This window comes from Urocitellus parryii, chromosome X (assembly GCF_045843805.1).
Source record: "Urocitellus parryii isolate mUroPar1 chromosome X, mUroPar1.hap1, whole genome shotgun sequence".
Lineage (NCBI taxonomy): Eukaryota > Metazoa > Chordata > Mammalia > Rodentia > Sciuridae > Urocitellus > Urocitellus parryii.
In genome coordinates this window covers 2,508,995-2,534,163 of record NC_135547.1, presented here as the reverse complement: position 1 = coordinate 2,534,163, position 25,169 = coordinate 2,508,995, and the positions used below count along the sequence as shown (strand labels likewise).

Genomic DNA, 25,169 nt, shown 5'->3' with positions numbered 1-25,169 from the left:
ATGAGCACATATACACGCTTACAAACGTGCACGTGCACGCGCACACAGACATGGGACACATTAGGGGACGCAAAAGAGTCATTTTTAAGTGCTTCTAATGTTCCATGAGAACCATTTATTACTTGGTGCCCAGGTTTGAGGCAGGAGTTCTTCTACATGCTGGTGCTAAACGTTGCTGCTTAGGTAGAAACTTGACTTATTTTTCAGCCCTCCGCATTCAGGTGTCCTTCCCATCCAGTTATCAGTTAGCCTGAGGTTTTTCCCTCTCCAGTGGTGCTTAGATCATCTGTAACTCCTTGCTGCTCCTGCTGCTGCCCTACTTCTGCACATCATCACCCCTCACCTGTCTTATTAAACTTTGATCTGAGCTCATTCCTTTCAGTCATTCTTCAAGGGTCTGCAATATTATCTGCCTGAAACACAGCCCTTCCCGCTTCTAAAACTGTCAGTGACTCCCTGCTCTACATTTTGGGTATTCAGATACCCACCGCACAACGTCAGGCCTTTTTGAAGCTGCGTTTGCTCTGGTCTTTGCTTCCTCCCACCCCTCCAGGTCCATAGGCTTCTCTGAAGTAACTCGTATTCCTTTGTGCTTCGCTTACACTCTTCCCCCAGAAAACTTTCAACTTGCGTTGCTGAAATATGTTTTTAGTTATTGATGGACCTTTTATTTTATTTATTTTTATGTGGTTCTGAGGATTGAACCCAGCGCCTCTGGCACGCTAAGCAAGTGCTCTACCAGTGAGCCACATCCCCAGCCCACCTCCTAAAACCTATTCAATTGCTGACTTAGTAGACATAGCCCAGCATGCCACTCTTGTGTTATTTCTTTTCAATGCTAGGAATATGGCAGAGAGTGTGTATTCATTTTGTGATTCCTCCATAGCCCTGGACACATGATGGTTTTCAGAGTTCAAAGATTCTTTTAATGACTGCAAAAATTTAAATCAGAGTTTTATTTTTCATGAGTTGGTGAGACCATTCTCTAGAGCATTTGATTCCCCCTAGGGAAGTCATGTTACATTACCTACTAGTGTTCATGAAATGGGTGTATATCTCGCGTTTTGAAACCTCAGTAGGGAACTTCAAAGTTATGGTGTGCGTGCATTCATGTACAACTTGCATGCTTTCTCTGTGTTCCATGTTGACCCTGAAACTTCCCCGTCTTGTTCAAACAAAGCGTCATGCCTCTATCAGGGCAGTCTTTGACTCAAGTCGCACATTTTGTGGTTTCTTTGGTGGATATTTTGGTTTTCCTGTAGTACATAGACTATTGTCGATGTGGCCCCAGCTTGAATTTGAACCTCTTCTCCTTTTGAAATGCAGCTTCCCTGCTGACATCTGTGAAAGGAGATGAAGAGGGATGGTTTAAAAACAAACTTGGGGTTTGGTAGAGCACGTGCCTAGCACAGGTGAGGCACTGGGTTCCATCATCGGTCCACATGAGCATAATAATATGAAGGTAAAAAAAAAAAAAAAAAAAAACCTGGGCTTTCTGTTGTAGAGTCTGCAGGATCTAGAGGAGAATCACGGAAACGTTCTTGCTGGTGAACACAGTGAACTTAGGAAACAGATGGCCATCTTGCAAACGAAACTTATGATGGAATCTGTAAGTATCCTGTAGGTAAAGTTGACAGCCAAGGCCTGGTTTTAGCACCAAAAGGGCTTGTTTGCTAGAATATGGACAATATTCAAACAACTATTGAACAGATGATTTTCTCCTTTCACGTAACAGCGGCAGGAGGAGAAGGCCAGTGCTCGGAAATCTCTCCTATCCCTGTTATTCTCATGATCCTTTGAAGAAAGCTGTTCACCCCAAGTGATACGATACAGTCATAAAGTTATCTCCATGAGCCCAACATGTCTTGTTCACTGGTTTGTTAAGTGCTGGATCCCCTTGATGTTCAGACCCAAATGAAACCTGAAGAGCTGTGTGTGGGAGCTGTTGAAAAGCCCGTGTGTGAAGCTTCCAGGCCTTTGGCAGCGCTGCTGGCTTTTGCTGCCTGACACTGCCAATTAACTCTTAGCAATAAAGATGATTTCATGTTAGGTTTGGTGTCAGTGTGTTTGCGTCCATCCCCAAACTCAGAAAGCACAAGCATGGAAGGTCAACTTGTCCCTCCTTAAGGGAAACAGTTAAAGAGATGCAATCTCTTTATGGACACACTCCTGTGAGGTCTCATTAAAAGTTACAGAATCTATTCAGGTGAAAACGAGATTTCAAAGGAAATCTATTCTGTGGGCTACAGGGCTTATTACAAGGCAGCATAGGTTAGTGCCCCCAGAACCAAGCTGCTCGGAATCATAAGACACCCGAGTCAGTGTGTGACTATCAGCCGTGAGATACAGAACACACACACACACACACACACACACAGAGGAATGCCCTTTAATTGACTTGGGCTCCCTAATAAATGACTCCTGCCCTTAATATTGATTAGAAGAACATAGGAGAACAGAGAACAACACTCCATTACCTATGGTTTAAATATCTCACCCTTTTCTAGGGCGATACGTTAACCACAAGGGTTTCCCCCTATGTTTGACATTTAATTAGCCCGTGGAAAATTGATTGTATATTTACCTGCAGATGGGAAAAGTTAATTCCTATATCTGGTCTTTTATAATGTGGGTATTTTAAAGCTCATTACAAATGAGATTCCCAATGGGAAATAGTTGATTTGATAAACATGAAATTGTCGTTTATATCTGTGTGGCATGTGTAGAGTCCCACCTTTGCTCCTTGAAATGAAGATGACCCACAAGTACACACTGAGCTCCCTGCGTTTCAGTAGAAGAGGAAAGGTGGACCGTAGATAAGGGATTGGTGAATTAAATTTGTGGATGGGGGGGGGGGGGTCTCTGATGCTGTCTTAGGCATCCAAGACCTAGAGTGGTCTCGGGACTCGGGTGGCTTTGACCTTCAGTTCTGTGATTAGATCATTATTCTGCTCTTTGTCCTGTTCAGTGAGAAGTGCTAGAGAGCTCACACAGGCTGAGGGAGACACCAGTACATGGGAGGGGAAAGGAATCTGGAACGGCACATACAGTTAACCCTAATCTGGGTATTCCATATGCTCAAAACCACAGACAACCTCTCAGTGCTTCCAGGCTGGTTCTGGCCACGTGGTGTCCTGGGGCTTGGGTGGCCTTTGGAGTCAGACAAATTCAGGCTCTAGCACCGGATGGTGAAGACCAGATTAGTTATCCTGCCTGCCCCTCAGTGTCATCTTTTGTCATAAAGGACAACGTAAGATTCTGTGATGCAGAATTGTAGTTATGGTTAGGGCTGCTCCTTGCTCGATAATGACATATGGTTCCCAATTAATACTTGTGCAGTGCGTAGCTTACTTCATTATAAATGTATTTTATATTTCTATGCATTACTTGAATCACTTAATTCACATTTCTTTTTTGCATCATAATTATACATAATTGTGGGGTTTATTGTGATAGTCATGCATGGGTATAACATATTTTGCTCCATTTTATTCCCCATCACTTCCCCTTTCCCTCCCCTCCTCTCCCTGCCAATCCCCTTTCTCTACTCACCGGTGTCCCCTCTATTTATTTTTCTAATTGGTGTATTCTAATCATACATAAAAGTAGAATTCTTTGTGCTATGTTCATATAGGCACATAACATGATTGGGCTGATTTCTTTCCTAACTCCATCTTTGTCAAAAATCAGAGGCAGTGTTTTCCTCTTTGAAGATTTAGCAGACACTAGAAGCACTCACCTCCTCTTGACCAATGTTTGTCTGGCCTGGCCCTGTTTTTCACAAGTGCTGCAAATGGATTAAGTGAACTGGGCTTTGCTGTGAGTTGGAGAATAGAAAAACATTCTCTGTTTGCAAGTACCTTTCCATTTGCCTCACTTCATTGTGGGACAGTAACATCGCGTCTTTTAAAGAGAAGCAGCACTACATTGGGGGAGCCTCTGAACATTCTCACTCTGCTTTTCCACTATGATTCCATCTTAGTCCTTTTTCTACTGCTAATAATGTGATATCACATTCTGGGTAAGCTGTACATATATTTTTTGAAAAGACTCATTTTGGATCATGGTTCTGGTGAGCTCAAGGGCACAGTCAGTGATGTCCCTCTTGCTAGCAGAGTCCCAAGGCGGTGCAGGTTATCACGTGCAGGGAGTGTTGTAATGTCTGTCTCTGTTTTGGGGTCTTGCTCAGTATTCTCATGAAGCCACCAAGATTCAAACACGGGGGCTGCACCCTGATGATTGTATCTCATCCTTGTCGCCTCCTAAAGGACCCACCTCTGATTAAGCTTTCTCCCACTTAATGCTTCATGATGGAGATTAGATTTCAACACGGGAACTTCTGGAGGAACACACTCAAACTGCATCCAAACTATAGCATCCCCGTTATCTTTGTTCCTCTTGTACTTGTGACAAACACTATCATGTAGTTGCCCATTTGTCTTTGTCCCTCAGGAGCCATTGAGAGCTTCCTGAAGGCAGCAAGCCTGGCTTCCATTGTCATAAGCCTAACCCCTAAGGGCAGAGCCTGCAATTAGGAGAAGCACAGGAAATGTGTTTGGAAGGAGTTTTCTGCAGCCTACTGCGACCTCTGCTTACTTCAGGCAGCTCCCCCTGAGGGACTTATTTGTGCATCTCACACGTGGTGATACCCTGCCTGCTTAGTGCTTCCAGGTTCTTTGAATTCACACTTTCTTATCCTCTTTAGACTGCTATTCCTCCAATTTCAAATGGCATCCAGTGTTCTCAGTCTGGATTGAAAATGACTAATTTGTGAGCTGGGCACCTTTTCTTACATCTCTCCCCAAAGGAGTCTGGGTTCCGGTGCTATTCTTATGAGAAATTCATTCCCACTTTTGTGGAATGCCGCCCTTGCCTTTCCTGAGACCTTTCAACTACTCGGTCCGGTTCCCATGATGACAGCAATGATGTTTGTCCCTACTAAAACTGCACACATTTTTTTTTTCCCTCCACACACTCACCAACACTTCTCCTTTGTCTTTTAAAAATAGCTATCCATGCCAGGTGCAGTGGTGCATGCCTGTCATCCCAGCAGCTCAGGAGGCTGAGGCAGGAGGATTGCAAATTCAAAGCCAGCCTCAGCAATGGTGAGGCACTAAGCAACTGAGTGAGAACCTGTCTCTAAATAAAATACAAAATAGGGCTGGGATGTGGCTCAGTGGCTGAGTGCCACTGAATTCAATCCCTGGTACCAAAAATGAAATAAAATAAATACAATCATCCTAACAGTGATGGGACGACATTCATCTGGTTTTGTTTTGTTTTGGGTACCAAGGCATGAACTCAGGGGCACTCAGCCACTAAGCCACATCCCCAGCCCTATTTTGTATTTAGAGACAGGATCTCTCCCTGAGTGCTTAGTGTCTTGCTTTTGCTGAGGTCTGCTTTGAACCCCAAGGTCCTTCTGACTCAGCCTGCCAAGCCGCTGGGATTGCAAGCATGCTCCAAGGTGCCTGGCTTTCCTTGTGGTTTTGGTCTGCTTTTCCCTAATGATTAGGAAGGTCAAGCACCTTTTCAAATACCTGTTGGCAATCTCTGTGTCTCCTCTGGATAAATATCTGTTCAAGTCTTTGCCCATTTTTAATCAGATTTTGGGTTGTTATTGAGTATAGTAGATTCTCATATGATTTGCATATTGATCCATTATTAGATAGATGGTTTGGAAATATTTTCATCCATTCCATAGGATGCCATTTGACTCTGTAGTCATCACCTTTGCTGTGTAGAAGCTCTTTAGTTTGCTATCTTCTCACTTATCTGTTTTTGCTTTTGTTGCCTGTGCTTTTGGTGGAAATCCAAGAAAGCATGCCAAGACCAATGTCAATAAAGGTTTCCCTCTTTGTTTTACTTATTAGGGGAGCAAGTAACTTTTCCATAGGTTAAGACTCATTTGCTTACTTATCTCTGTGAACTGTCAATTCTTCAGTCTTATGCCTGTTCTATTGGATTTTACCATCTTCACAATTATTAGTAATTCTAAAACAAATTCTGGATAGTCAAAGACTGTTTGTGCAGTTTCACTGTGTACATTTAGATGTCTGTTCCATCAAGAACTTGTTCTGGGATCTACTGTGAGTAATAGGTTTCAATTTGTCTTTTTCTCTATTACTATTCATTTACCCCAACACAACCTTTCATTAATTCCATTTTCTCTCACTGATTTCATAGGCCACACTTACCGCTGTATATCCACTCTTTATGTACACTAGGATATTATATATATATGTATAAAATATATATATATAATATATTATATATATGTATAAAATATATATATGTATAAAATATATTTTTATATATACACACACACACATATAACACATATATGTACACATATGTATTAGTCTAATACACATATATATGTGTATATATATATATATATATATATATATATGTCTGTTTTGTTCAGTTGTTCTCTTCATACACCAACAACACACAATGTAAGGTATAGAGACTTGTTAGGGTAGATTTTAATATCTGCAGAGTTCTTTTTCCACATTGATCCTTCTGATGGATTTCCTGCCTATTATTGCTCATTTGTGCTTGCTAAATGAACGCTAAGATCAGCCTTTCTAGCTTCCCCCCAAAATCTTACAGTATCTTCATTGGGATTGTATTAAAATTTTCTATTTACTCTTCAAGATTTTGATTTACCCTTTCCAAAACCAAGTTATGTCTTTCCATCCGTTCAAATCGACTTTGCATATTTCAGAATTATTTCCTGTTTTTGTTATTTCAATTTTGAGTATTTCTTGTTAAATCTATCCCTAATATTCTGTTTTTGCCATTGTCAATGAAATTGTTCATTATAATTCTTCCTGGTTATTCTTTTGATTTTTTATTAATGTTTGGGAGTGAATTGCTGGACAGATGCCTTATCTGTCCAGCAATTCACATTAGGCCGCATAGGCCCCCACCTGAGATTCGGCTTGAGGCACGGATGTGTGGTTGTCGGCAAAGGCCAGCTGGCTGTCCCCTGATGGAGTGGCCGCATGCTGTCTTGCCTCTTGGCCTTCCTGTGCTACTTGGTCCCTGGAGCCTGACTGGGTAAGTACTATCTCAGTTTGCAAGGCAGGCAATCCTCCCAGACTTCCTGAAATCATTAGAACCGACAGCACACAGCCTGCAGTGGATGGATGTTTGAGGAGTGGTGCAAACTACAAGCCAGGGACAACCTCGAGTCAGAAACTTGGGGCCCCTCATATATTCTCTTGTTTGCCCCTTCATCCCCATGGCTTCATTTAAAAATTTTTTCCTTTGTCCTTTTGTGATACACATGGCAATAGAGTGTATTTTCTCATATTATAAATACATAGGCTCTACGTTATTCTAATAAGCATCCCAGTGTCGTGGTGGATCATGCCGTGGAGTTTCACTGTTTGTGTATTCATGTAGGAACATAGGAAAGTTATATGCCATTCGTTCCACTGTCTTTCCTATTCCCATTCCCGTTCCCTTTATTCTTGTATCTATGAAAACTTTTTTTTCTACATGTTGCTTTGTTACCTGTTCTTTATGAATCCTCTCATCCTCTGTGGTAGGGTTTCCCTTAATTCTTCCCTTCTATTTTTATGTCTCTATTTACTCTCTGTTGTCTGAGTACATTGGCCAATGCCACCACCTCTGTGATAAGCAGTAAGTAGGTAGTAGGTATCTCTTTCAGCCAGTTATTGTCTTTTGGGCTGATATTTGTATATTTTTTTGAGTGAACATAATTTAAATGTATTATTTATGAAAAGTCATCATGCATCTCACTCAAAATTCACTTCTGAGGGAGAAAAGTGACTCTTCTATAGAGATTCTGCTACTTATTATTGTCTTCCACTGCAGAACACTTCACGCAAGAGACCGGTTGGGGCTCAGTTACCAAGAGTGCATATTGGGGAATGCTATTACATGCACTTTATATCGGGCAGCAAGGCTTCTGGCAACAGATCCATCTGGAGTCTTGCAGCTAAGATGCCTTTAATTGGACCACCACATAATAGAACTGCATAGGAGAAATACTTTAGTGTGTAAGGGGAATTTAAAGGAAAAACCTGTCAGAAAACAAAATTTTGCCACTGTTAGGTGAGTGAATACACTCCCAGGGGTGGCTTCTATTGAAGTTCTTTTTCAAGGGTTCCTCATACATTCTTGCTTGCCTGTTTTCCTTTAATGGACTTCAAAAACACTTTCCCTAGCTCCAGGAACAAAAAATGACACTTTTATTAGGATTGTACTAAATTTACAAATTTACTCAGGGACAGCTGATATTAAGATTTGTTTTTGTAGGTGCACAACTGAACACGTTTTCATATATTTAAGAAACATTTATGCCAGTTATGGTAGGGCCTGCCTCTAATCCCAGCACCTCTGGTGGTTGAGGTAAGAGGATCACAAGTTCACAGCCAGGCTCATCAAGTAAGTGAGGCTCTAAGCAACAAAGTGAGACCCTGTCTCTAAATTAAAAATAAATAAATAAATAAATAAAGGGTTGGGGTTGTGGCTCAGCCTCTGGGTTCAATCCCCAGTTACCTCCCCCTGTGGCGGGGGGGGGGGGAGGAAAAAGAAAAAAAAAGGACAATTTCCTTCTTTTTGTCTGGGCTCTTTATTCATGCATCTTATGTGTTCTTGGATTCGATAATGGGCCTCTTCTCAAATTTCACTCTTCCCGATGGTAAAAGAATTCAAGGTTATAAAATTGGGCAGGGTATAATTTTCACATTTAGGTCTTTCATTTACTTTGAACGTATTCTGGCATACAGCATAGGTGATACATCCAAATTTCACTTTTTCTGTTGGTCACTACTTACCCCAACTCCAATTTTTTAAAAATATGTTTTTAGTTGTAGCTGGACACCATGCCTTTGTTTTGTTTATTGATTTTTATGTGGTGCTGAGGATCGAACCCAGTGCCTCACATGTGCTAGGTGAGCGCTCTACCGCTGAGCCGCAGCCCCAGACCCCCAATTCCAATTTTTAAAATGCATCACCTACTCACAGATTTGAAAAGCCACCTATATCACAGAACCAATTTTATAAGCTTTTGGATCTACTTAGAGATTCTCTTTTGTTTCCTTGGCCTGTCTGAGCAGTAATGACAGAGGAGCTTCAATTATAGCCATTTCACAGTGGCTTCTAATATCCGTGGCAGTGGCTCCTCTCTTTCTCCTTTTTCGCTGTTTCCCTGTGTGTATTTTCTCAAATGTTTTTGCTAGCTGACCCTTAAAATCAAAACTGTCCACCAACAGAGAAAAACCTCATGGTCTCTTTAATTCGATTGTATGTTAACAAATATAATGGGAAAGCACCCTGAGGTGGAGTCTTGTGCTCTAAGTTGATGGCATGGCTCTTCTGCCCATGCCTGCTTCTGTGTCTTTCAGAATGCACTATTAGCTGGCCACCTTTGGATTCTGGATAATTCTTGTTCAGCTTAGGCCTAGGTACTTTGCATTTGCCACTATTAAAGGGACGTTCCATTACATCTCCTCCAGGTTACTCCTACGGAGACACAGGCTTTTGTTTGAGGTGAATTTTGCTACCTGATTCTTTCTTCCCAAATTCTTTCATTAGTTCCAATGTTTTTCATTAAGTCTTCCTTTATACTTTTATGAAGTCTAATTACTTGGTGAGTGAGTACTTGCACTGCGATGTTAAACAATAATGAGATACTAGGCAAAATTTTCTTTCTGACTTTAGTGGGAAGTCCTCCAGTTAGGTAGGGTTTTCCCACTAAGCATGTTGTGGGGTTTTGAGCTGAGGTTTGTACATTTTCATATGGTAAAGGAGCTTAGCTGTGTTGTTTGTGAGAAGGCACTCCGTGCAAAACCCACAAATTACAACTTGTTCTGCAGGGGCTGTGTTTCATAAGGACTTCCCCTGATCAGTGCACTTCAAGTGCAATAGAGTAAGTTGGGGGATGGACATAAAGGGCAGATATTAGTAATGTCGCATGTTCACAATGCATTTGCTAGCCAATCATTTGTCAATGTTTGCTGCAGTCTTTGAGTTAGAATTCCTTCCACTGGCCCATGAAGCTATAAAATTTATTGCCAGAGATATTGTAGCATGTGTGCTAAGAGAATTTGTTACACGCTGTAAATAAACAAAAGAAAGACTGGTAGAAGAGAGGAAAGGGAATAGGGGAGGGCGGCAGGGAGGGAGAGGAGGCTGAATTGGAGCCAATTGCATTCCATGCTTGTCTAACTGTGTCAAGATGAACACCAATATCATGTATAACTCTAAAGTACTGATAACAAAAATCCAGGCTCCTCAAAAACTAAACAGAATGAAAATATATGCCAAATTGAAGATTCTTTTAACTGGGCTAAAGTACTGAGAGCTTGATATATATTCTTGTATATTTTATACCTAATTTCCTAGTTTTTCTCCACAGTTGGAAGCCCTTTACTACCCTATACTAGTCTGTGCCAGTTGTGCTCAAAAATAATACTAGCTCAACACACAGTCTCTGGCCTCAGACTTTGTGGCACCATCCAATTCTGTCTGCACACAACTGTTGTGTGCCTGGCAGTGAGTCAGGTTCCTTCACTTCTGTTTCTGCACTTGTCATGTGGATCATCATCATTACTGTCTCAGATAGAAAGAGATAGAAAGATTGGTGCAGAGCTGGGAGCGTGGAGTTACTTGGTGAGGTTTGCTGCTATGATGTCCTCCTGTTTTGCTCGTAGTTCTGTTTCTTCTGAACATTTATTTTCTCCTGAGGACACTGAAAACCGTCACTAAAAATAGAACAAGAGTTGTGTTTCATATCAGTCAGTAAGAGTCACTGACAAAACATTGATTTTCTGGGAAAGGATGTGTGTGCTGGAAAGGAAGTTATCATAAGCAATAATTTAGGGTTTCATTTTATTCAAGAATCATGCAACATTTAACTTGCGTTTCGGTTATGAATACAGAAGCACTTTTGTCAATTGACATGAAGTAATGTTGTCTTAGGCAGACTGTTTCAATGGCTTCATGTTCTATATTTTAGGAGATGTATATGGTAATGCAAATATGAATGTGACATTGCATTTTCTCCTCTAAGCTGAAAGCCTTCAGTGAACGACTGCTTTTTTCTGTGATCGTCAACCATTAAATAAAGATCATGTTCAGGCAACCAGGGACCCATTGGCCCCTGATATTTTCCTTGACACGGTTTCTGAAGAGCATAGGAGGTCTACACGTAAACTCTGCTCCTGTACTGGTGTTTGTGCGCAACACAGGGCCTGTCTTCTTACAGCATGTTCGCTCCCCTGCAGCAGGAGTCTCGTGATTTTGGATTGGCTTTTTCATCAAGTCAATCATTTTAGGCTCTAAATTAATTCACTACTTTAACTACTTTTTGAAGCCATAGTGTACCTCATGAATTAAATATTGAAATAAGTAAAAGAACCCAGGTTATATCCTTCACTTGAAAGTTGTAACTCAATGTTAGGACAGAAAAGTTGCTAACGTGCATATTTCATGGCCTACAGGGAGGGGAAGGTTGCTGTATTAAGGAGCATTTTATGTTGGCTTAGTTGTTGCCCTCGGTAGTTTGATAAAAGTTGGTCCTTGGGAGGCCACTGTCATCAAGTCACGCTCTGCAGGAGGCCCTCATATGAGTGTCCAAAGCATTCCGTCATCCCAACCTCAGTGCACACGCCTGGCTGAGCGACTCACAGTGACATGACCCTGGCTTGTAGAAGAAGAGGAGGGAAACTGACTGGAAGCTAAAGCCTCTGTTTCCTACCCACTTCTGAGTGCTCTTCCCCTTCCTCTTTCCTTCCACCTGCACTAAAATCCTGTGACACAGACAATATCCTCTGGCTCACTTTTACATATAAATAGGAGCAAATCTGATTCAGGGAACACACATTCGCAAGGAGGGCTGTAGATTTGGAAGCCTTGCTACATGAGTGATTTCAGTGTTTTGCAGGAGCAACAGAGTGAACCCCAATTCGATTCGCGTCACTAAATGCACAATGGGCAGCTGTGATGGAATTGTCAGCCTGATCGGATTAAGAGAAGCCTGAGGGTAAGCGGCTTCTGCGTGTGTCCATGAGGGTCTTCTAGGGATGCTTGGCAGGAGGGAGAGCAAGCCCACCCTGAGGGTGGGCAGCACTTTCCAGAGGGTTGGGGGCCTGTGTGGAATAACAGGCTGGAAGAAGGAGGAAGCTGCAGCAGACAGAGCTCACTTCTTCCCACCTGAGGACATCAGACTGTGCTCCCTCCCTCTTCCAAAGCAGGTCCTGCTGGGCAGCTCTCCAGGGAGTTTCCAGGCCTTTGGTCCCAGCCTGGGGCTGTATCTTTGGTCCCTCTTGTTCTGAGGCTCCAGCTTCTTGGACTGAGCAGCCACTGATTTCTCCACCTCTCCATCCTGCAGAGGGCCATTGTGGGATTTGTCAGCTTCTGGTCCTCTAAGCCATCCTAATGAATATAATTTTTATAATCATGTGTGTTTAATTATTTTCATTTATGAGGCTTATGGCACGCCAAAAAATAAAATATAAAATATAAAAGGAATCAGTAAGTATGAGATGATAAGCCAAGAGAATTCATGAGGAATTAAGCATAGTGTTCCTGCTATGTGCATTACCTATTAAACATTATTTTACTATTAAACAGGGATTGAATCTGAGGAAAAATATTTTGTATGTATCCTCTAGTTCTTAGGTCTTTAATATCTACAAGGTGTCCTTGTGTTTTCTCACCAATTTCCTGTAAGAAATGAGTGTAATCATTGCCTGCTGTCTGTAATTGTTGAGGAATCTCCCTCTTTGCACATGGGAGTGTTTGCCTAAATGGTTGTAAATAGTTAGTGTCCATTGTTTTAAGACAAAACTCAACTGCTACTTACAGATGCCTTGTATACTCCTCTTTTATATATTACTTTAGGCCATTATTTTCTCATTATCTTCCTTATTTTAAGCCTACATTCATGGAAATGTTGACAATTCAGAGAATAAAATCAAAATTCTTAGGAAATAATAGCTATTTCTATAATGTTTGGAGTCATGACTCTAATAAATGTGTATCACTTATGAATGCATCAAAAATTAAAAGGGAATTCATGTTATGGATTTTAGCTTTTTTCCACTTATATAGTAATGAAATATAACTGAATGTGAAAATGAATTCAATTTCATTTTTGTGTGTGTAGTTTGAAAATCACAGTATTTTTCCAAAGGTAAATAATGCCTGAAACATGTGTGACAATTGTCCCAACAGAACATGAATTATTAATAAAAGCAGAGGTCTGGGGGGTGTTACTCCTTGGAAGTTCATTTGTGTAGCATAGATGAGGGCTTGGTGTCCATGCCACAGAAAAAAAAAAGCAACAACAACAAGAACAACAAATAAAAAATAAGTAAATGAAAGAGCTGAAATCAGCCAGTGAGGATAGTATTCCAAGGAACCTACATTTGACATTCCAGCTCTATAAAAGATTAAAAATAGGGGCTGTGGTTGTGGCTCAGCAGTAGAACACTCCCCTAGCATGTGCAAGGCACTGGGTTCGATCATCAGCACCACATAACAATAAATAAAATAAAGGTATTGTGTCCAACTACAACTAAAAAATATTTTTTTAAAAAAGTTTAAAAATAGAAGGTTTAAGAATATTCAAGAATTTTTAAAAATAATCAAATAATTGTCATGTATTATTTCAAAGTTCAAAGTAGTGATGAAAGTTATCTAGCATCAGAATAAAGTGCAGTTAACAAAACTAACTCTTAAAATAATTTTAAGTACACCTAACAAATTGCTCCCAGATGTTCACTGATGCAAAAACTGACTGCTGTAACAACTGTTTTTAGTTTTTGAGCGATCATCATGGGAATGAAACTGTAGCTGAGCATTCAGTATTGTACATTTGGAGAGACACATAGCCATATTGAAAGGACTTCTGTAAAGTAGGACAATAATTTTATCCTCTGACCTGTTTCCCATCCAGAACATACAAATATTTATTTTAGGACTAATGTAGACTTGGAAATTGAGCAGGGTTTGAATTATTGCAAGCATGCTCACATATATGTAGCTCCATACATGAAGACCACAAATAATGTAAGATGGGACATAAATAACAGTGTTGATATATGTGACAATATCCTGTTTCCATGATAGTTTCCTAGGTTTTATGGAACTTCATATGAAGCAACTGGAAGTTAAACATACAAAGCTCTAAAATCCTTTTGAAGTGAAGCTATTGAAGTGAAGCTTTGACTTCACTAAGGAAAAGGGTACTGGTCTCATCTATCATTTCTAATTGGAAGCTTACTGTCTTTTTCAAAACCAGCACTCATTTTTACATCCTTGAATCACAAATTGAAATGAATGGAGACAGTTTTAAAATGCTTATACAATCAGTGCTTTCCACCTCAAAGCTTTATTCATATTTTTAAAATCATATAAAAAGTCAAAATCCTATTTATTATAAAAGTAAAGAGCCTGACTTATTCTATCAATTTAATAACAACTGGAAATTGATTCATAATGATATTTTGTTCTATTTCAAATGATAAATCCTTTTCTCATTTTTTCTGTAAAACATGCGTCAACAATATTACATGCCTCTTTAAAATAAAAGATGTATATATATGTGAGTATATATGTATTATATATGTGTACACACATAGACACAAAAAGGTTTCTTCAAACACACATATAAGAAGCATTTGTATATCTAATGCAGTGGAATATGTAATGTACCCTCCTCAATTGTAAAAATGAAGATTGTTTTTAAAGTAGATTTTACTCTGATTTTTCCTCTTTAATCATAATTTTTGAGGGATAGATGGTGGAAACACTCTCCTCTTGGTTCATTAAACCAAAAATTATTGTAACAATTTAATAGACCCTAGTGGAAGCCAGTTCTTCATACTTGGTTAAGTGTTACCAGGTTCCCAGGAAGACAAACCTCATACAAAGCCACATCATATAGTCAAAGGGAAATTGGCATTCAGTGTTCAGCCCTGACCCAGTTCTTATCCTTCATGTCTAATTAACTGTTGGCCTATTGATCTGAACTCCAACCCCACAAAACCCAATCTGGACATTATGGCCCGGGCTTGGTCTCATTGTTCCCCTAACTTTTTGTTTCTTTCTCTTTTTCTTTTCTTTTTTTTCTATACTGGGGATCAAACTCAGGGGTACTCAATCACTGAGCCATATCTCCAGCCCTATTTTGTATTTTATTTAGAGACAAGGTCTTGCTGAGTTGCTAAGCACCTTGCCATTGCTGAGATTGGGCTTGAACTTGTGATCCCCCTGTCTCAGCCTCCCGAGCTGCTGGGATGTTCCCTTAACTTGGCTAGGATTTGGGAACAGAAAGTGAATATTCAGAGGCATGGTATTTTCCTATCTCCTTCTGCTTTAAGGATGATATACCCACCATCAGAAAACACACACACACACATACACAAAATCTCATATCTGGTTGATTTTATCCTCATCATCATGTACCGGGTTGGTACAAAATCTCTCTTTTACCCTAATGGCTATTTCCCAGCAGCATCCATAGTTCTTGAGTCTTTGCAGATAGTTCTGAGATCTCTGGCCTCAATCTAATAAAACTGGCTGTCTAGGTCCACACTCTGTTGGTCCTTGTCTGGATCATCTCGATTGAATTTCTTGTTCAGGTGGTGATAATAGTTCTGGTGCAGAGTTTTTTTTCCTCAAACTCCCCTGAATGGGTCTGTTGACCTTCACTGTTGTCTTGGGCCCCCGAAAAGGACAACAGAGAGGTCACAAAAAGGCCTTGGTTCAGAGGAAGAGGGTGGAGGATGGGTAGGAATAGGGGCTTCATGAGAAGGAATGTGGCCAGGAGAGGACAGAGTTGGAGTGTTGGTGGGGAGGACTCAAGGGAATTCAGGAAGAATTTGGGGTTGATATAGTGGCCTTGCTCTTCTTTCTTTTCTTGTTTGAAGTTGGTTGTTCAATATTTGTAATAGGTGTTGGTGGTTTATTGGTCATATTCTCCATATCAACACTGCCTAGGGATCTATCCCATGCCTGCTGTCTTCCCTTTGTATATAGAGCTGGGCCACACACTTAGGATTGGTTTGGTCAGTAAACCACTTCCCCAGTCAACTATAGCTCAGTGGGGAGGGATGTAGACATCTGAACAGGTCTGTGGGAAAGTGGGTGTGATGATGTTATGGTTTGGATGTGAGGTATCCCCAAAAAGGTCATGTATGAGATAATAGAAAAGGTTTAGAGGAGAAATGATTGGGTTGTGAGAGTCTCAACCCAATCAGTGAATTAATCCCCTGATGGGATTAACTGATTGGTAACTGAAGGCTGGTAGGGTGTGGTTCCCTGGGGGTGTGCCTTTGGGGTTTATATTTTGTCTTTGGTGAGCAGAGCGAGCTCTGCCTTGTGCTCTCCCGCTCTCTCTCTTCCTCTCTCTCTCTCTCTCCCCTTCATAATCATCACTTGAGCTGCTTCCTTCTGCTACACTCTTCCACCATGATGTCCTGCCTCACCTTGAGCCCTGAGAAATGGAACCTGCCCCCTATGGGCTAAGACCTCTGAAACTTTGAGCCCCCAAATAAACATTTCCTCTTCTATAATTGTTCTAGTTGGATCCTTTAGTCACAGTTAAAAAGTTGACTAAAACATATGAGGAGGCCAAGATGGCCTGGTTAGAGAAAGAAGGAATTTTCTTAGCACCCCTAAAGAGTTTTCCAAAGCAGACATGGCACTGAGAAACTAATGTGACTCCATTTTTGAGAAACCAGCCTCTACCTCAAGGCCTGTCCTAAGGAAGGGGGCATGACCCTTGTCCTTGGAAAAACCCACAGAGCACTCCTAAGCACATACCCACCCTGCTGAGTTGTTTGTCTGTAAATAACAGGAGAGGTCTGCAGCACCAGGTGTCCCTGACTCAGTCAGGCTAGGTGAGGACCCATAGCAACCTCCTAGCAACCACCAATCAGCATGAGACAGGGAAAATACCAGGGATGCCAGATAACCCTCCCAGTAGTTTATGGTGGTTGATAACATGTTGGGAAACCATGTAGTTTAGCACGTACTCCCCTAGTGGCCTAAACCAATCAGTTCAAAGGAATCCCCCTCTTGTACTAACCAATCACCCCTACCCAACTTGTTCCTGCCAGTGAATGTGCTAATCAATGTTAAGAGTTGTTGTTTGATTTTCCCATGGTATGGAATGATTTGCTGTGTGATGTTGTGACACATAGAGTACCCCCCAAAACCTATAACATCTCACTGGACAAAGGACGGGACTCACTCCCTGGGTCCGCTGCGTCAGGAACAGTTGTGAGTCTAGGCTTGAGCTTGCAATACTCTTGTGTGCTTGCATCGGATTTGGCTCCTGGAGGTCTATTGGGGTCCCACGAATCTGGCATTACAGCACCCCTCCCAATCTCTCCACGTTTAATGTTGGTGTATCACATAGTAGGGAGGAGGAGTTTTTGCCACCCCTTTCAGTGGTTCATTTGTGTATGTCTTACCTGTAATCCCTCCATGTTCACCTGACCATATTTAAGAATATGTGGAGAAATGGATCATCCCACTTCTTTCTGACAAATTCTTCTATACACTCTTAATACTACTCACTTCTTGGCCCCTATGAGGAAACTTCTACCTCACCTCTTGCACCAATTGCCCACTTAGGTTCCCTCCAGTTGGGGTATTTATGCTTTAAATCACCAGCCTCAGGCTATGGACTTCAATGAATAAACTTGCCCAGCTGGATATTTGAATCAGGCTGTTTCTCTCTTCAGAGAAAGAAACAAAACAAATAGAATATGTGTGTAACTGGGTGTGTAGCTCTGCATGCATAATATATAACATGTGCCTTTATGTTTTTCACTTGTATGAATAATATTATGTATATAAATAAGACAACATATTAAGGCTTGGGTCTCATCTGGGGGAGGCTAGTAATGTGAAATATAGAGAATACTGCTGGGAGGCTGAAAATTCAAGAAAATGTTGATGTTGCAGTTCTAATTTTCAAATACATGTGCCAAGCTTGCAGGCTAGAAACTGTAGGGCATGATGTAACGTGGGGCATGTTGCATCAGAAAAGAGGAAACCTAACTTGCTGGCTGCTACCGGCTTCCCAGTCCTGGGGCCACATGTGGCTAAGAGAGCACCTGGCGATTAGCCAGAAGGCATTGCCATGGGTTGTGATGAAGAATCGGACCACCTCTAGGATAGGCTCAGAACCCTTCTGCCCTCGTGTCTCCCATTACTGCCTGTAGGATGGGTGTACACGTGAACTCTCCCCACCCTGATGACCTTTACCCTGATTGGCTCCTGTACATTATATTAGCTGTGTGTGTTTTCTCATTAAAAGAGAGATCCTGCTTTGACTGGTCTCCCTGGCCCACCTGATTGTCCTCCCGCGTGAGGGAGGGCTCGGTATGGGCGGCCAGTTGACCTTTACCTTTCTTGGTTCCTTCTGGTCGGGGCGTGCTCCCCCAATCTCTCCTGCAGGTCAGGAGGCAACAGGGGGCTAAAAACCCTGACAAGAAACAAATGATGTTTATATTGTATTCTTGACTTTGAAGTATACAGAGCACACTGGCATAAAAATGAAACTTATGCCAATGCAACAGGACACAGAACCCAGAAATGAACCCAATCAGCTAAATTTGACAAGTCCACTAGGAAGACACAATGAGGAAATTACAGTTTCTCTAGTGGTGCTGAGAAAGCTGAATATCTCCATGCAAAAAAAAAAAAAAAACTATATCATTATCTTATACTGAATAAAAAAAAAAAAAAAGAACACAAAATAGATCAAAGACCACAATGGAAGACCTCAAACTAAAACTCAGAAGAAAGCATGGAAAACGTTTCCTTGGTATTGGACATGGCCACTAGTTTTTAGATATTCCACCAAAAGCTTGGACAATGAAAACAAAAAGAAACAATTGGGACTACTATAATCATCATTTATTTAAGGTGTTGCTTTCCATTTTAGTCACCCACAATCAACAGTGATTTGAAGATATTAAATGGATAATTCCAGAAATAAAAAAATTTATAAGTTTTAAATCACTTTTGTTACAGTGTATTGTTGTAATTGTCCTATTTTGTGTTATTGTCATTAACCTTTTACTTTGGCTACTGTGTAAAGCAACTTTATCAGAGGTATGTATGTATAGGAAAAAACTATTAGGTATATACAATCTGTGGTTTCAGGCATGCACTGGGGCATCTTGCAAATATACTTTGTGAATAAGGAAGGGCTACCATAAACCAAGCTGAACAATTACTGCACGGCCAAAGAAATAATCAACAAAATGAAAAAGCAGTGTATGGGCTGGGAAAAATATTTGCAAGCCATATATCTTATAGGGGCTGATATAAGGTATATAAGGAACTCACACAACTCAATAGCAAAAAGAAAAGGCAAAAAACCCTCTGATTAATGAGTAGGCAAGGGATCTGAATAGAGATGTTTTCCAAGGAAGACATACAGATGTTTGAAAGGGTATAGGAAAAGGTGTCAGCATCACTAGTCATCAAAAAATTGAAAATCAAAACCACATACCAGTTAGAGGGCTATGAGATAACAAACATTGGTAAAGAGGTGGAGAAAAAAGAATGCTTACACACTGTTGACAGAGATTTAAATTGGTATAACCATTATGGAAAATAGTATGACGATTCCTCACAAAGTTAAAGTTAGAATTACCATAATATCTGAAAATCATTATATTGAAAATGTACCCAGAGTAAATGGAACCAGCACTTCATAGAGATGTATCTATTATTAAATAGAACTTCTTACTCCCACAGGAAGTAAAATTTCCTAATTGAGAAGAATGCTTTTCACCATTCTGATATCTAATATTTGCTCTAGCTATATCTTCTTATTTCTTGTTTTGCTTATGTACTACTATTCATCTACAGGGATAAGTCCTTATTCCAATGGGAAATGAGAATTGTGTCTTAGAAGGATGTGATTTTCTACCTTTTGTCCCAGTTTTGTGGAAGTAACTGTATTTGAATTTTACTTAGGCAATGTATTTACCATATTCATATAGTTTCCAAGTCAGAATTTCTAGAAGAAATAAGAACATAGAGTTAACATAATGTGCTTTAAACTTGCTAAGTTTCAGTAGTTTCCCCAGTAATTGCTACTTAACTATGGTAAGGTATCACTAAATATTTCTGAGAATAAATATTAAATAAATATAAAACACAGTATTTCAATAAGAAATAAATAACATTGAGAAGAAGTGTAGGGCATGGCTGCCCGCATCCCGGTCTTGGGGCCGCACATGTAGCTGGGACGGCTCCTGGCGATCAGCCAGGAGGCGGTGCTGTGCGTGGTGATGGAGGAGGTGGACCACCTCCAGGATAGGTCTGGGACTTTTCGGCCCTCGTGAACAGCTCGTGCCTTCCCTCATGGACTAGGGGATGGGTGTACACGTGAACTTGCTCCACTCCTCTGACCTTTATTCTGATTGGCTCCTATGCAGTATATAAGCTGTGTGTACTTCCTCATTAAATGAGATCCTGCTTGGATGTCTCTCTGGCGGATCTGATTGTCCTCTGGTCAAAGGGGGCTGAGTGTGGGCCACCAGTCGACCTTTACCTCTCTTGGCTCATCTTGGTCGGGGTGTGCTTTCCCCGCTTCTCCTGCCAGTCAGGAGGAGATGGGGGGCTAAAAACCCCGACAGAGAACATGCCTTTTCCAAATAATGACTGCATCTAGCTATCTCCAGTTACCTATTTACCTGGCCTAAGTAGATATTTTTTATCATATGAATAAGTATTTCTTACATAATTTAAGAATTTTGAGTTGATAAATTGGTTATTCTACTTCTTATAATAAACCAGTAATCTTTAACTTCCTGATATCTCTTACGTAGTCTTCATACTTCTAGTTATCATTAGGTTGATAATTTCCTATTTATAATTAGATGTCTATAATCATTAGTTATTCCAACAAAATTTTATTCTCCAGTATTTCTCCATGTTCTTTCCTCCTGCATGCCTCTAGATCCCCTTTCTCTTTCTCTATTTTTTTTTGTGAGACCAAATTTTGATTTTGTTTTTAATTTACTTTTTTCTCTCTCTCTTTCACTCTACCTTCTGCATATAAAAGAATACTCTCCAGCCCTGACTTTCTGGATCTGGCTTATTTCACTTAGCATCTAAGTTGCTTTCATAGCTTGGCTTTTGTGAATTCCACTGCTATAAACACTGATGTGGCTGTTTTACTACAGTATGCTGATTTTAGATTTTCTGGACATAAATTTAAGAGTGGGATGGTTGGGTCATATGGTGGTTTCATTCCTAGTTTTTTAAGGTATTTCCATACTGTTTTCCAGAATGGTTTACTAATTTGCAGTCTCCCCAGCAATGTTTGAGTGTACCTTTATCACCACATCCTTGCCAACACTTATAATTATTTGTATTCTTGATAATTGCCATTCTAACTAGAGTGAAACTAGTTTTGATTTGCATTTCCCTAATTCTATGTATGGTGAACATTTTGGATATATTTATTGGCTATTTCTATTTCTTCTTTTGAGAAATGTGTATTTGATTCTTTCCCCATTTATTGATTGGATTATTAGCTTTTTTTCTGTTGGTGTTAAGTTTTTTGAGGTCTTTATATATTCTGAATAAACATTCTCTATCAGAAGTGTAGCTGAAAAAATTTTCTCCCATTCTGTAGGCTCTCTCTTCACACTCTTGTTTCCTTTGATGTGAAGAAGATTTTTAATTTCACTTCATCCCACTTATCAATTTTTGGTTTCATTTTTTGAGCTTTAGGAGTCTTAGTAAGAAAGTTAGTGCCTGCTCCAATATGTTGGAGTGTTGTGACTAAAATTTTTTTCCTAGCAGTTTTAGTATTTCTGGTTTACTTCCTAGATTTTTGATCCACTGTGAATTGATTTTTTTACAGGGTGAAAAATAGGGCTCTAGCTTCATTCTTGTACATACAGATATTCAGTTTTCCAGCACCATTTGTTCAAAAAGATTATCTTTTCTCCAATGAATGTTTTTGGCATTTTTTTTGTCAAGCAGGAATCAAAAGACTGTATATATGTGAATTACTCTGTTTCCTCTAATCTATTTCATTGGTTTTCATATCAGTTTCTCTGCCAATACCATGTTATTTTTATTACTCTAGCTCTGTAGTATAATTTGAGATCTAATATCGTGGCACCTCCAGTCTCCCTCTTATTGCTCAGGATTGCTTGGCTATTCTCAGTCTTTCATTCTTCCATGTGAATTTTAGTCTGTTTTTCTAGTTCTGTTAGTAATTTCATTGGTATTTTGACATGATTGTATTGAATTTGTAGATTGCTTTTAGTAATATGCCTATTTTTAAAATATCAATTCTGATAATGCATGGTACAACTATTCATCTCTAATGTCTTCTTCAATTTCTTTCTTCAGTGTCCTGTAATTTTTGTGATAGAGGTATTTTACCTACTTGATTAAGATTTACTCCCCCAATTTTTTTTAGTCCCTTTGTGAATGGAATAGATTCCTTGTTTTTTTTTTCTCAGCATATTAATTATTGGAGAAAGCTAATGATTTCTGTATTTTGATTTGTATACTGGAAATTTGCTGATTTGTTTATCAGATCTAAAACTTTTCTGTTGACATTTATTGGGTCTTCCATGTATATGATCAAGTCAGCAGGAAACAGAGGGTTTGATTTATTCTTTTCTTTTTTTGTATCCTATAAATATATTTCTCTTGCCTGATTTCTCTGGCTAGAGTTTCAAGAATTATTTTGAGCAGGAATGGTGACAGTGGACATTCTTGTCTTGTTCCTAATTTTAGAGGAAATTATTTCAGCTTTTCTATATTCAGTATGATATTGGCTTTGGGTTTGTCAAATATAGCTTTTATGATGTTAAGGCAACTTCCTTCTATCCATAGATTCTACTTATTTTTTAACATAAATGGGTGCTGAATTTTGTCAAGGGCTTTTTGTGCATCTATTGAGATGATTATGTGATTTTGGCCCTGATTATATTTGTGATGAATCACACATTTATTTACATATGTTGAATCAAACTTACATCCCTAGGATGAATTCAACTTGATATGGTGTACAATCTTCTAAATGTGTTTTTGAATGAGATTTGCTAATATTTTATAAAGAATTTTTTGTATCTAAGTTCATCAGAGATACTAGTCTGTACTTTACTTGATGTGTCTCAATCTGGTTTGGGTATCAAGGTGATACTAGCTACATAGAATGAATTTGGGAATGTTCTCTCTCTTTACCTTTCATGGAATAATGTCAGGAGGGTTGGCATTACTTCTTCTTTAAAGGTCTGGTGGAACTTAGCTGAGAATCCTTTTGGTGCTGGGCTTTCCTTGTTGGAAGGTTTTTAATCACTGCTTCAATCTTGTTTATGCTTTTGATGCCTTGTTAGTTCAATTTTTGTAGGTCATATGTTTCTAGGAATTTGCCAATATCTTCGACATTTTCCAATTTATTGGAATACGAGTTTTAAAAAATAGTCCATAACAATCCTCTAAATTTCAGGAATGTCTGTGTTAATATCTCTTTTTTTAATCTCTAATTTTATTGATTTGAGTCTTCTCTTTCTTTTGGTTAGCTTGGTAACAGGTTTATAAATCTTGTCTGTTTTTTCAAAGAAACAATTATTGTTGCATTGATGCTTTGCATTTTTAAATTCTTTTTTTCATTAATTTCAGCTATGAGCATAATTATTTCCTTTCTTCTACTGGATTTGTTTGTTCTTGTTTTCCTTAATCTTAAAATGCATCATTAAGTTGTTCATTTGGATTTTTCTGATTTTTTATTTTTTATGATTTTCTATGTAATTTATGCATAGCAATAAATTTTTTATTAGAACTGTATTCATATTGTTCTAGAGATTTGGTATGTCAAATTGCTATTCTCATTTATTCTAGCAATTTTTCTACTTTTCCCCTTATGCTATCATCCAATCATTGTTCAATCTTCATGTGTTTATATAATTCATATGAGATTTTTTTCTATTGATTTCTAATTACATTCCATTTTCTGATAACTGATAAATGATAATTATATATCATTATCGGATATCTTTTATTTTTTCATTTTTCTAAGATTTGATTTTTGACCTACAATACGGCCTATTTTAGAAAAGATTTCACAAGCTGCTGAGAAGCAAGTGAATTCAGTGGTTTTGGGATGAAATCTTCTATAAATGTCTGCTAGAACCATTTAATTTATAGTATTATTTAGGTTAAAATTTATCTAGGCTCACTTCTGGCCGCGGCGCGGGAGGGTTCAAGTGGTGGGCAGAGAAAAGCTAGTGGCTAGAGCGACGCGGGGTCAGGAGGTCCAGGTCCACTGCCAACTGCAGCCAGTCCACCCTCTGCCCCGAGACACGACCCACCCTCTGGGCCGCCATCCTAGTGTTGTTGCAGCCGACCTGCCTGCCCGCGATCTGTCTATCCCCTCAAACCTACATTACCTACAGTTCAAAAAACTCAAACCTAAGTTACCTAAGTTAAATATAACATTAGCTACAATAATAGACATTCTAATATAATGCAGTACACGTTTGGCATTTTGTTAAACACAAGTTGTTCACTCTGTTAACTATCAATTGAACCCTAAACAGTTTTGTAAGTAGCAGCAATTACAAAGTTGTACATATCAAACTTCTAGCCCTTTGGCAGTAATGGTGACTTCTTCTCTAACGCTTGCAAGTACATTTTAATAAAGATTATTCACTTTAATATTTGGCCTCAGTGAATCGATATCAGTCCCAAAACATGGAGATTTACATTATTTATTCCTTGAGGAAAAAAAGACAAAGTCTATTTTACCTGTGTACTCCTTTGTATTGATTCCTTAGCTTACAAAGCCAATTCCAATGCAAATATGATTTCAAAAGAAAATCAACTCTATGGTCTTATAAAATTATTAAACACACTACATCTGTGTTCTTGAAAGAATTAAACTGCTAAGAATGATTCTGTCAACAAGATACAAAAACGTCAGTGCTGAACTTTGTGCTTATGGTTGTAGCATTTCCACAAAGATGTCCCAATTTCATTTACTTGGTTTTGCTCTACCCCCAAATCACACTTGTCTTACAATTGATTAAAAGTATTTTATTAACATGTAGTTATACTTAATTATTTGGGGTTTAACCATCTCTTTTAAAGTGATCTAAAGTGCTCTGTTTCTGAAGTTTAGTACTCAA

The 25,169-nt window shown here is 39.3% G+C and overlaps 1 pseudogene; it reads left to right on the top strand.

Annotated features, from left to right (window-relative positions):
- LOC144250828 (protein Tob2-like) overlaps positions 1-25,169 on the top strand; it is a 33,705-nt pseudogene that overhangs the window by 7,904 nt on the left and 632 nt on the right.